Source organism: Diceros bicornis, chromosome 10 (assembly GCF_020826845.1).
Source record: "Diceros bicornis minor isolate mBicDic1 chromosome 10, mDicBic1.mat.cur, whole genome shotgun sequence".
NCBI lineage: Eukaryota > Metazoa > Chordata > Mammalia > Perissodactyla > Rhinocerotidae > Diceros > Diceros bicornis.
The window spans coordinates 41714008-41728229 of record NC_080749.1 but is presented as its reverse complement, the minus strand read 5'-3'; the positions used below and the strand labels follow the sequence as shown (position 1 = coordinate 41728229).

General features: G+C 43.1%; 1 protein-coding gene across 11 annotated transcripts in view; it reads right to left on the bottom strand.

Annotated features, from left to right (window-relative positions):
• The window catches only part of TANC1 (tetratricopeptide repeat, ankyrin repeat and coiled-coil containing 1), a 230894-nt gene that overhangs the window by 168866 nt on the left and 47806 nt on the right, over positions 1–14222 (bottom strand). For 10 of the 11 annotated variants that reach the window (XM_058549030.1, XM_058549027.1, XM_058549035.1 and 7 more), the window contains exon 2: positions 8374–8467. The exons of the other annotated variant lie outside the window; for it this stretch is intronic. The gene's annotated coding sequence lies outside the window, so the exon portion shown is untranslated. The remainder of the gene's footprint in view (positions 1–8373; positions 8468–14222) is intronic. 11 annotated transcript variants of the gene reach the window in all.

Below are 14222 nucleotides of genomic sequence, written 5' to 3'. Positions count from 1 at the left end.
TTTGTATGTGGGTCGCCGCCATCAGCATGGCCACTGACGAGTGGTGTAGATCCACACCCGGGAACCAAACCTGGGCTGCTGAAGTGGAGCACACCGAACTTAACCACTAGGCCACGGGGCCGGCCCCAACTCTCCCTATTTTTTTTAAAAAGTATTTAAGGTCTAGCAAGTCTAGTCTTCCAATTAACTGCATCAGGCTTCCTTGTGCGGGTGGTACCCAAGGCTTGGCCTCTCCAGCCGCCACTGCCTCATACAGTCAGGCCATTCCCCAGCTGCATGCCCCAAATCAGGGGATGCCCATATGAAGATAAATAAAATTCAGAGTCCAAAATACACGGACTTAGGTTGGGCCACTGCCAATTTCTCATGGATCCTGGGTAACTGAGTCGGTTTTTGTTTTCATGGTCAGGAGCTACAACAACAGCTGCAGGAGTGCGATCCTTTTTCTACACTAATAAAATTACCTAAGTCTGGCTCACTGTTTCAGCTGTGGCAGCAGCCAAACTTCCCAGAAAGATGCAAGCCTCATGTAGTTCTAGAAGAGGCAGGATGGTAGCTCTGAACTAAATTGGAGGCACTCAAATCCAACTCAACAGCAAAACACACTTAAGCTAAATTTTTAATTACAGAGTAATTCCTATGCATGGAGATTACAAATGTATTTTTAGGAGCCCCATAAAACTTGAACCAAACCTAAGAAGTTCAAGCTTTACCCTTGAAGTTATGTGACACGCCGTGTATGAACATCAGATTTTTTTCTCTAAAACCCAGTGAAAGGTTCAATTAAAGCCCTTAGTAACTCTGTAGTGAAACCTTTGATCATGGATTCTGTCACCACTTCTCTTAACAAATACAAACAGTATGAAACACAACTCAGACCTAAGGAACAAAATCGGTATTGTGAAGTGGCACAGAAACCACACATACATATACACACAGATCATTTTTCTTTCTATTGGAGGGCATGAGGCGGTGAGTTTCAGAAACTACCATCTCCAAACTGAGAAGGTTCCTTATACATGTCCATGTAGCACAGTTACAAAGTTATTTCCTAAATATAAGTGTGTGGTCCAAATGTCTCCCTTTAAGGAAAAACAGCCCAATTAGAACCCAGTGGAAAACAGGAACAAGTGTTTCTTGAATGACTTTGAATTACAGACAGTGGATGTGAAATTGTTCTAGATATGATGAGATGTTGCACAGATGTACTAAGTTTTCACGGTCTCAGTGAAACATCTTTCTGGTACAGCAACATATGTGAGTCTGCAACAAAGCTGGATATAAAATAATTTTTTAAATATCTGATCCTTGTTTTTATGCAAACTTCCCAAGCCAACTCCCTTCTGCCTTCTCACAAACCTAATAAAGCCCATGTTTCTACATACCGATAATTCATTGAAAACCACAAAGCCATACACCTCCTACTCAGACTTATATCATGACTTTTTATAAAATTATCTCCTCTTATCAATACCGTAAATTTGTTACAAATAGAAGACTTTTACTCCATCAATCCAACAAACCACCATGAAAATAACAGCAGAGGTGGAGACACAAATGCACCCTGTGGCAGGCACTAAGTTTTTCACTGTGAAGGTATTGTGTTTAGTCCTCACAACAAGAAGGAGGTAGGAACTATAAGTATCCTCTTTGACAGAGAAAGACATTGAGACTCAGAGAAACTCAGCAGCCTGCCCCAGGCCACACTTTTGCTCTTCACAGCATACTCCACTCCCTCTTTTGGGGGAAAGAACACGTAGAACCCTGCCTTTGGCACCCTAAGCCTTGGATCCCAAGATTAAAAGATGTACCAGACCAGCCTCTATTGCACAGCAGGGGACCGAAAGATAGCCTTATGACAAAACTCCAACATCATTGTGATAATTTGGTTTTATTTAAAACTGTACCACCACGTATTATTCCTAAACATTTATACTCCTCCTTCTGAAAGAGAAACTGGATGACATAATCCCAAATATCCAATTCCAAACCAGTCAATCTTGGCTTTCTTTTCTCTGCACCATTTTCCTCGGAAAAATGATCTGAATACCCACTTCAACTGTGACCTCGAAGCAGGAGACTCACCAGTCTGTTTCTCCATTGTTTCATCTGTGCAACAGTCACAGTACTTTATTTCCAACTTGCTGACAACAGCCCTGGCAACAGAAACTCAACATCTCCACAACTAAACTCATTTTCTTCTTCCTCCAACCTCCAAAACCCACTCACCAGCCTGTGTTCCAGGTTCCTACCACCCCCTTTCAGTGCACTAGACTCAAGGCCCCTACATACTCATGTCCTCCTTCCTTGTCTGATAAACAGCCAATCAAATTCAATTCTCACCAATTCCATCTCCTCTCCACTCCCTCCCACCATTCTGGGGAGGTCTTCACTATCCCGCCACTGGACTGCTCCAAAAGCCTTCAGCCTGGTTGCTCTAACATTAGGCCAAAGTGCATCAGAATCACCAAGAGGGCTTGCTGAGCCAGACTTTGGAGGCCCACCCCCAGAGTCCTGATTTTTAGGTCTGGGGTGAGGCTGAGACTTTACATTTCTAACAAGTCCCAGCTGACAATGATGCTAGTCCTCAGGGTCCACACTCCCGAGAGCCACTGTTTTAGACTCTCCTCCCTCCCTTTCCATCTCACTTATATAAATTCTTCCTCAATCTTTTCTTCATGGACCAGCTTAAGCCTTTTTAAATCTAAAAATTTAGAACCCTGATAACTAAGTTTGGACAATACGAGCTACTATTCACCAAGGACCTACCATGCTTTAGGTGCATTATCTCTATCACATCACAGTTAAAACAACCCTGCAAAATACACAGCATTGCCCCAAATTTACAGGGCAATTTTGAAAAAAAACTGAGACTTAGAAAGGTTAAACCATTTCTAAATTCCACAATGACAAATTGGTTGTATATATTCATTAAAGGGGGACCCTCTCCATAGATAAACTTTGTTACCAAAATATGATGGAAAAAGGAGAACTATGAAGGAAAATAAGAGCATCTCCTTCTCAGGACAGGGCAAAAGGAGAGACCTATGAGGATACAAAATACAGAACCATCTGTTCCACGATTTAGGGTTTGTTTGTGTACAGCACAAAACATATCCAAATCCATCCTCCCAGGATCAATTTAATAGAATAAAAAACCTCAGTAGACTCTGCTTTAATTCACTTGCCTATACCTAAATATGTACTATCTGGTTTTTGTAGATCATATCCTCATCTGTTATAAAATAGTTATACTCAGAACTAATAATAAAAATTAGATCTATGTACACTATCCTTATTAACAAGGTCTTTACTTGAAACGGCCTTTTCTGCTTTTATTACTGCCAGCATGTGAATGATTCAATCAGGACGATCAGAGATTCAGAAGAGTTTATATTTTCACATGCTGTCATTTATAAACAAAAAAGAGACGCTCATCTGAGCCAGCCAATTATCGACTTCCACAACTAAACAGAATTTCTCAAAAATGCCCCTGATTTTTAAAGCACTTTCCCTTATGTCGTCCCATCTGATTCTCATTAAAACCCTGTAAAGATAAGCAGCTTGATCCCACCATCCTCATCTCAGGCTACCCAGCTAATGCACTGCTAATAGAAGAACCAGGGATTGAACCCAGATGAACCCACAGAAGACATGGACCATGGTTCTGCCATTAAACGTCTTGTCTATAGCACCTACTATGTAAGAAAAAATATATATCGTGACACACAAATTTGAATAAGACCCAATTCCTGCCATTAACAAAGTCAACTTACTCATCAGAAGCCTAAAAGAGCACTGGGGCATTATGGGAACAGAGAACACAGAATGCCATGATGACGAAGGCTTTGGAATCAGGCAGACTAACCCGTAGGTTTAAAATTCCCAAATCCTAACTCGACCGTGCTTTACTTGCCCTGTGATCCTGGGCCTGTAACTTAATCTCTCTGAACTTTAAATTCCTCATTTATAACATAGATGATATACCACAGAATAGTTGTGAAAATTAGAAATAACATATGACAAGTACCTAGGACTACACCTACCATGAAATGTATATGACATAAATGGTTGTAATTGCCTCATGTTATTTTATTTGCTTCTATAGGCCCAACCTCAACTTTTAAAGCCCATAATAATTAAATGTCAGTGGAATGGCCTTTTCCTTTTTTATTTAGGATATTAAAATGATAGGACTTAATCACCAATTAAGATATGGGGCTGACTGAGGGAGGGTGAAGGATGAGTCACACACTTCTGGCTTGAATAGGGCCAATGACCAAAGCGGGAAAAGCAGACACAGCATGGGGGTGAGGGGATTTTGGGAGGTGGGGGCAGGAAGCAGGCAATAATTAGGAGGGAAATGAGTTCAGTTTAGATATCCCAAGTTAAAAGTACATATGAGTCATCCAAGTAGAAATGTCCAAAAGATTGTTTGAGATGAGGGTGAACTCAGAGAAAGACTTGGGGGTCATTAACATGTGGGTGGTGGCTGAAGTCATGGAAGTATTGAAATCTTCCAAAGAGGCTGAGCAGACTAAAAGAAAACCACCAAGGACGACAGCCCAGGGAATATAAACATTTAAGAGCAGACACAGCAGGACCTGGGAAGAAATGAAAAAAGAAAAGCAGTCAAGAACGGCACACAGGAAGCAAGAGGAGTAAGTTTCAAATGAGGAGTGGTCAGTAGTATGAAATGCTACAGAAAAGTCATGTCAAGAGTCCTATCAGAGGCCATTTGTGACCTTAACAAGAGCAATTTCTGTGAAGTTGAAGCAATGGAAACCAGATGATAGGTCATCTGCAAGGTTCCTCCTAAGCAGTAAAATTCTTTGATTTCAAAATAGAAACTCACCATTCTCCATCAAACCCACCAAATTATTAAAACCTCAAATAGCAATGGATTGCAAGATTTTCTTTCATACAATGTGAAGTTTCGGGCCAGCCCCGTGGCTTAGCAGTTAAGTGCACGCACTCCACTGCTGGCGTCCCGGGTTCGGATCCCGGGCGTGCACCGACGCACCGCTTCTTGGGCCATGCTGAGGCCGCGTCCCACATACAGCAACTGGAAGGATGTTGCAACTATGACTTACAACTATCTACTGGGGCTTTGGGGGGGGGGGAAGGAGGAGGATTGACAATAGATGTCAGCTCAGAGCCGGTCTTCCTCAGCAAAAAGAGGAGGATTAGCATGGATATTAGCTCAGGGCTGATCTTCCTCACAAAAAAAAAAAGGCGGGGGGGAGTTGCAAAAGAGACAGTCATGTGCCACCACATAACGTTTCAGTCAGTAACAGACCACATATACAATGGTGGTCCCATAAGATTAGTACCATATAGGGCCGGCCCCATGGCTTGGCGGTTCAGTGCGTGCGCTCCGCTGCTGGCGACCTGGGTTCAGATCCCGGGCGCGCACCGACCCACCGCTTCTATGGCCATGCTGGGGCCGCGTCCCCACGTACAGCAACTAGGAGGATGTGCAGCTATGACATACAACTGTCTACTGGGGCTTTGGGTGGAAAATAAATAAATAAATAAAATCTTAAAAAAAAAAAAAAAGATTAGTACCATATAGCCTAGGTGTGTAGTAGGCTGTACCATCTAGGTTTGTGTAAGTACTGTAGGGGAGGAAAAAATTTTCCTCTACCCTTCTAGGTTCATCTGGCTAGTCTAAGAATTAAATTGACATGAGACAGATTAACAGGAGAAAACAAAAGGGGAATACAAACAAAAGTTTAATAACATGTATACATGGGAGAAACTCAGGAAAATGGGGTAACTCACCAAATGGCTAAAGTCCTCACCTTAAATATCATCCTCAGGTAAAGATAAAAGAATGTCGGGGATGGGGAGGGTCAGAGACTTCAAAGGGAGGGAAGGCAATTCACAGGTAAGTGAAAAGGAGCAACCCTTTGGAAAACAAGTGTTTGGCCACACAGAAACAGAAGAACACAGTGGGGAGCCCAACAAACAGGCTTTTCTGGTTTCCTCCCTGTCTACCACCTAAATTCATGTTATGCTAAGGTGACAGGTTGCTTCCTCACACAGGTTTTTTTAATCTGAATTCTTTTAGGCAGTTAAGGGGGAGGTAATGAGAAAAACTTTGAGTCTTGTTTCTTAAGAATAATCACCCTAAAATAATCCTCATGTTAAAGAGACACATTTGGGGCAAATTTTGTTCTCCTTTAGTACACTCTGTGATGTTCACACAACGACAAAATAGCCTAACGATATATTTCTCAGAACATGTTCCCGTCGTTAAGCGACACATGACTTAGTTAAAAAACCACAAAACCATTTAACATGATCTTTGCTATTAAGCTCCTATCTACTTCCTGAAGTTTGTCCCAGGGAAAGAGAAAAGAAAAATTAGCTAATTCTTTGCCACCCAAAAAATGGAGGAGGAAAAAAAATGTATAACTTACTAAACAAATTTATGGTCCAAAAAGTCTCTAAGGGCAATACACTTCAATTGCTATTTCAATGTTACTTTGAGAAGTGTGTTACCACAGGTTGAAAGGCTTTGGTTTCAATATGCAAATCTCTGCATACTTGGGTAAAATTCCATTTAAGCAGATTCCCACCTGGATTTCTAAATAAGCCTAAACTCTTGTTAAATTTAGTGAATTGTTCTTCAATGTCATTTTCCTCGTTCCTTGCATACTCACAACCCTAGAAAGTGTTGTCCCAGGCAATTTTAAATTAAAGCTATAAAATGGTTCTATGATGCAAATTAGGGCACAACAAGGGAATGTTTGGCTTGGCAGTATAAACTGGTTCCACTAGTTAAGAGAGTTCAAAAATAAATCCCCCAAACATCTGCTCAGGCTAAGAAAGAGTTTTTTGTTTTTAAGTCTACTCTACACACAAATATTTTTCAAGAAGTTACACACCATCACTTTTTGAGGAGCTTTAAAAAGAAATAAACATAGACAGCAAGGACTCCCTCCCCATCCCCGAAATTCTAGCTCGGCACACCTGGGGTGAGTCTCAATATCCTAATTTTAAAAGCTTCATGGGAGAATCTGATGTGCACTTCTCTGCTATGCTCCTGTGGAGAAGCTTTACCTTTGGAAGAATCCCTCAAAGCTTGGGGGGAAATGCGGCCACACTGTTCTTCATGGATGAGCAAGGCATGGCAGGAGGGGTGAGTGCAGAATATGAAATCCTGCTAGCAAGCCACGGTGGACAGACAGCAGAGTGCACCTGTACATCACATGGATGTTTCAAGAATTTGGAAGTTTGAAAGCAGCTTTAACCTTGACCTCCATCTCCTACGGAGGAGCATTTCCAACACGCACAGAGAAGGGATCCAGGGTGGAGTCTTCAGCGGCCCCAGTCAACCACTCTGTCCAGGCCCTCCTGGGAATTCCTGCTCCACTGCCTCAACTGTGAGCAGCCGAGCATAAGTAAGAACAGTCCTCCCAGATGTGCTCACTTAACGATGGGACTGGCAGTGCTTCGCTCCCAGCCAATTCTCTCTCTTCTTTAGGGAAAGAAGAAATATTTGAGTCCTAACTACATGCTACACATTGGAGATAGGGAATGCAAATAAAAAGATGAATAGAACAAAAATCTTACCCTTCAGGAGCCTCCAGCCTCACCCAACCCCTTGAAGTAGGTATTTTTGTTTCACAATTTACATGTAAGACTGCAGTACAGGAAAACCATAGCACAGGAGAAGTTGAGCAACTTTCCTAAAGTTCCTAAAGCCACAACTAGAAAATCCTCCTTGAAATGTGAGGGACGGGAACGACACAACTCTGAATAAACTAACAAGACAGTCTGTAGAACAGGTGGGAGACAGAACCTGAGCCAGTTCTAACTGGCATGACCCTAAAAAAACCACCCTAGGAAAAGCAGGTAAGCAAGGCAGGTATTAAACGCTCCCTTTGTCTCCCAGTAGCTAAAGAGAGGTTTGTAATTCAACTTCACAAAGTGTTACACGGGGAATGGGGAACAGGAGAACGACAATGGTAAAGAATAGACAGCCGGTCTGACATTATTAAAAATCTAAGAAGTTATCAGTTCTATGTATGCAAACTGTAAACCAAGATATTAAGCCATCCACTCAACAAATATTCAATGTTTTCAGTGGAAAAGTACTGTGCTAGACACCATTAAGAGAACAAAAAACTCTGAAATAGGCACAAATAAGTAAAATTACAAAAGTTTTGAAACAACGTACTAAAGCATCCATATTATTAATGAGTGCTTTAACATAGTAACTAAGACTAATATTTTTTAAATTATCCTTAAATTTGTTTGAATAAAAGCCTGATTTACTTTCAAAGCCCTCAGAATTTTCAGAAAGTAACTTATTTTGGAAAACTTGCTCTGTCAGAGTATGAGTTTCTCCTGGGTCTCACTCACCTCGCCTCACCTCAGACTCCACTTTTTTGCAACAGAGAAGAGCCGTCTCACTCAGGGGGCACCTTGTTCCTCCGGACAAGTCCACCACAGAAAGCTGGAAAGAGAAGTGGAAAAAAGAAAACCTGTCAGCACAGTAGTCCTATGAGACAAGAAGCACCGAGTTTTATAAAACTAGCTACGACCTCCCTAAAAATCCCAACAAAGCCATAATGGAGAGGAAAGAGACATTAGCATGTACATGCTCTTAACCCAAGAAAACTCAGCAAACCCAAGAGAACTCATTCCTTCTGACACCCTCTGTTCAAGCTGAACAGGGATATTTACTAAAAGCCCCTTATCTTGAGCACGGCTCTGGAAGGATCCCATTTACCTCCGAGACCTCAGGTTTTCTCATTAAATGATACAAATGGGTTTGCAGCCCAATACACAATGAAATGTTTCAAAGGTTCAAGACAAGGAGCCAAGAACCTCTCTAAAACCCTTAGAGTGCTGAAGTTCTCCAGAACACCTCCTTCCCATACTTCCTACCTCACTCCTCACAGGTCCCAGCTCTCTACAAAACTCACCCTTTCCAAGCACACTGCCCACTTTCACACTTTTGCTCTCCCTGGTCCCTCATCTTGAAACACCACTTTCCCACTCTGGAAATTAGTCGTCCTCCATGCATAGCTCAAATATTACCTGCATGCCGCGCCCCACCCCCATGGAATCTCCCCAGTCCTTCCTCTGCACTCAGAATACCCTGCTGGGACCTGTGTTCTAGCATTTGCTTCCTTCTGCCTTGACCTCCCCTCCGACAGGTTTCTCAAGTGCTGGTCTTACCTGCCATCCCCTACACCACCCTCTGCTCTTATCACAAGTAGGGACAGATGCTCAATGCATGTCTGCTGATTGAAGGATTCCAACAAGAGGTTTCCCATGACTGACTCAGAGTCTATTTCCCTGGGAAGTTTTCTTCTTACTGCTACAGTGATCCTGGAAAATGTTGTTTCTCAAGGGCGCTATCCATGCTCAAACACACTGACAACCAGGCTCTCGCCCAAGTCGATCCCCTCCTCACAGCAATACTGCTGGCCTTCATTGCCGAAAAGGAGGGAGTGGTGTGTGGTCATGTTTGGGCCAACCAAACCACTCTGGCAGGGCACCGGAGTACTAATAGGTTTGTGCATGCTGGGTGGAGGCCTTTTCTCCCCTTTAAGTCTGTTTAATGAGGAGCTACAGAAGACATGCCCCCCCGTTACCCACCAGGATTTGAAAGATGAGAACGGAGCCCAGGAGCTTTTCTCTGGGAGGAAACTAGGGGCCGATGCAAGGGACAGGTTCAGTCTCCCCCTACTTCAGAGAAAGCTGAGATCTCACTCAAGCAGAACACGGAGGAGAACCTACACGGACCAGGTGGTCACCTCGGGTCAAATGTTTAATGTTTCCTCAAAAAGGCCTCATCTCATATTCAGCAGCAGCCCACAAATGCTGCCAAGGCTTCTGAGCAGCCCAGGTTTTTCCTTCACCAGGTTGCTGACCTCACTGGGAAGTATTTAAGCATTCACTGCAGGACAGCACCACCTGGTGAACAGTAGCTCAAATATCTGAGACATCCTCCTATTATTGGCTCATAAAAAGGATCACCTGCCTCTTTGCAGAGGGCTCTGGCAGGCAGGGAAGGCTCCATCTCGCAGCTGCTGCAAGTACTTCAGCCAAGTTCCTTTCATAAAGTGCACCTCGGCAGAAAAGGCAGGCTTCTCATTGTCCCAACCACAACCGACAGACAAGTATAAAAGTATATCCATCACAACCCACAACATGCCCACTGTCAGTCAGACCCTCTGCCCAGAGGACCCACGGACGTGCATGCACCCTTAAAATTAGATCTATAACAGGTTATGCACACACATACTTGCTCTGTAGCCTCTTCTCCACCTAGAGCGATCCATTTGTTACACTAAAGGCAGGGGGGAAAGTCCTTTCTGAGTTTAAGACTACAAAGGCACCACTATAAATTACAGAGTTACAGACGTTCCAAGGGGAGGTGGCTTCCTGTGACAAGGACTGTCCCTACAGCCCTGTTTTTGTGGTGATGAGATCACAGAGCTTAGATGCTGCATTTGGTCCTACATGGGTTTTAAGGGCCATATTCAGTAATTACAGAAAGGAAAAAGGGAGGTCAACGAGACCAGAGGAACTGTGAGTGGTGTTTGAGAAGTGACTTATAACTACAGTTAGATTATTCACCGACTGGACTCAGGAGAGAAACTATGCCTCGAGTTTTCACGTTTTTGTCCTTCAGGATCAATTTTAAATTAACAAAAAAATGGAACTTTTTTTGTTTTGTCATTCCTCCATTCAAAGGCCTTTCAACGCACAATCCAAAATGTGGGCCCAAGAAGATTTTGAAAAAGAAGCATTACACCACAAAATAGTCTCGTGTAAAATGCAAAAGATGACAAAGTACATTTGTTGAAGAATTTTTATAAAACCTAAAACAAAAGAGTTTAGAGACTAGCTGAATGATGACCTTCAATTGCCCATCACTAGCTTTTTATTTTCAGATCTAATTTCCAACTGGCTCCTTAAAAAAAAACCTTAAAATGCTTTTGAAGAGTATTATTAGCATTTACCTCTTGGTCATCACTCTCCTTCAAGGATGAACAGAGAGACTTCAAAGTTCTTTATCCAAAAGAAGTATTCATCAAAAAAATTTTTATTTTTCTCCCAAGTAGCCTCCTAAAAACCTAACATTGGGCCTCCTCAGACCACAAAACAAAGACTACTGTATGTGTTCATGGACTGAAGCATGTGACCATAGATGCCATGTGACAGCCAAATCCTCTGGGTTACAGGGTTCTGAAGGATTGAATACTGCTCCACTAGAAAGTGAGGCCCAGGGAGGTTAAACAGCGTGGTGAAGGCTACTCTGTCACAACCCACTGAATCTGTGAGTTTACAAGGAGGCTCAGGTCACATTGAACTGCGGGGACAGAGTGGAAAACAATACCACAGAAATCCTACAGCAAATAAAATAAAGCTCTTGTTTTTGTTTTGTTTCATTTTGAATGCTGGTGCTTAATAGAAAGCAGGCTTAAATAACGGAGCAAGACAGGAACAAGAATTCTGGAACTCGGTGTGCATTTGGGACTTGAGCGGCAAAAGGCATTATTTAACAATACCTATTTCCATTTCAAATCTTGCAGCTTCCATTTTCCCTGAAATGGGTGTACTGCTTGTAGTGTTACATCAATCAGCTACACTGAAGTAGTTTTCCATCCTAACCACCCATCAGAATCTCCCCAGGGGGGCTTTAAAAATTCTGACGCCCAGAAGAATTAAAATAGAATCTCTGGGGATGGGGCCCAAATGGTACTTTTTAAAGTTGACCAGCTGATCCTCATGCATAGCCAGACTGGAACCACTGCCCCCAACCTATTTCCAGGGTGTTTTCTTTTGTCTTCTCAAGTGGGGGAGGGGAGGCAGGAAATATTTAGGCTTAAAAAAAGAGGTGGGAGGAGAAACACAAATGGACCAGGGAGAGAGCTGGAGGAACATGAAGTGAATAACAACTTGCAGGTGATGATCACTAGTGTGGATACAAGGTGTGGCCTGGAGGTACAGGCTCCCCGAGGGAGAAGACAAGAGTGGAGACAGACTGGGTCGTTCCCTAAGTAAGCCCTAGAAGGCACCTGCCGTCAAGTTGGCAAGAGTTAACAATTCAAAGCTCATCTGTAAAGAACATCCTTATATTAAGTGTTTACTATGTGAGAAGTGACATAATATGATGGTTTTCATATGTGAAGAAACTACTAAACTGTGGTGACCACTATGATTTCTCCTGGTTCCTCTAATAACAGTACTAACAGGGTTTTATTTTGTTTTTTACTGATGATCCATATTTTCTTGCTCACCAAATCTGACAAAGCACACTCATTATAGGACAACTGCCTAGAGCTACAGTGCCCAAAGAACAGAGCTTTCCTTGGTATAAAACTAGCTGGCTCACACGAGGTCTGAACCCGAACTTGATCTCAATTAGCATCATGATGTTCTCAGATGTAACAGCGACTGGGTAAGAAAGAGACCCTGGGTACCTGGTGAAGTGTGAGGATCGCAGGAACACTGTCTCCAGCTGAGGAGCTGGTTCTGTTCTCACTTCCATATTCCTTCATTCTTAGGGCTACCTGCTCTCTGCCTGTCCTTCTGTAATAGTGACAAAACTCAGGCTCTCCAGCTTGGATGCCTCCTTCTCAGTTTCTCTCATGGAGGAATTAATCAGCTTTGTCTTAGTCATGCTTTACCAATGTTTCCCAGAGTGTGTCCCGCAGGCCATTTGTACCAGAATGACCCAGACCATTCCTGGACACCACCCCAGACTACATAAGAAGGCAATCATAATATCTGCAGTAGAGCCTGTCTGCACTGTAATCAACCACACAGACACAACAGTCTGTGAACCAGTCACAAACCCTCACCAATGCCTCCACTGAAACAGATTTATCAGATGTGCTAAATCTCTCCATAGCCTCTGCCACTTCCTAACTGGGGTTTCATCAACTCACCCTCCTCCTTGGTCTCCCAGTGCACCTCCTCTCTGCAATGCACGCTGCACAGCCACTTACTCAAATACCACCTTGGATCCCAGCACTGTCGGCTCAAAGTTCCTGACTCAAGTCATTCCTCTCTGAACTCACACCTGATGTAAAACTTCTCTACCACTTTCAGTTGAGGGCTTCAGGTCTGTTAGTTCTCTCTCCCAGCTAAACATTAAGCTTCTTGAAGGCAAGGTCTGCCTCATCACTCTATCTTCCACAGGCTCAGTACATCTTAGGTTTCAAGAATAGTGGTTGACCAAGCCTTTGCCTCAGCCCAGGGTTTTTCTTCATTCACCTTCTTCTCATTTTCCCTGAGAAAACTGATTCTCTCCTTTCCATAACAAAACTGATTCAGGCAAGGGTGGGAGAAAAGATTTACATACTAGTGGGGAAAAGGGTTGGAAAGACAGAAGTCATAAGCTAGCAACCTCAACTATCCAGCAAACAGCCAGAAACCAAGACTTATGTAGTCTTTGCAGCTGCCAAAATCTGCAACTACATTCACGCACAATTCAGATAAAAACTTCCAAACCTTTTCCCACTTCTATCCAACATGTCTTTCCCAGGCTCTCCTCGAGAGCTATTTTACTCTCCTTTTAGATACAACTCAAACAGGAGGGAAATATTTGGTTTCCCAGGTCACCGTAAATGAAGAGGGTGGAGGGCGGCTGTTAGATCAAGGCACAATGACAGCCCTGAGAAGCTATGACAGACAGGAGACCATTTATAAAATCCCAAACAGTAGATTACAGCCTGTTAGAGTTTAAATAGCCTTTCAATCCCCAAAAGTGTCCAAGGAACCAAAACAAAGCATTTCAAAACAGCACAATTAGTGGCTCTGAAAGATGACCCCGGGTAGTAAGAAAAGATTATTTCACTTTCAGTGGGTCTCCAGCCACTACATCCAGGAGAGATGGCCAACCTCAGTCCCTAAGACCTAAGTGTTCTCCCTAAGACCTAAGTGTTCTCAAAGATAGGAATGGGCACTGTATCCGACGGCAATGCACTGTCTCTATGTGGTCTCCATACCACTCAACACTGGGACACACTTTCAAAGGCAGGCACACAACCCTCAGCATTGCCTTTCTTATCGGGAACCTTCCGTCTGGCTACTCCCATACTCACCCCACACACATCACTTCTCATCTACCTTTTCTTGTGGTATTTTGAATAAAGCTCCTCACCAGATTATAAACTTCCTTGAGCAGAGGGACTGCACCTTTGTAGGGACACCATGCTCCCACCTCCACATGTGCAGCTGATGCCTGC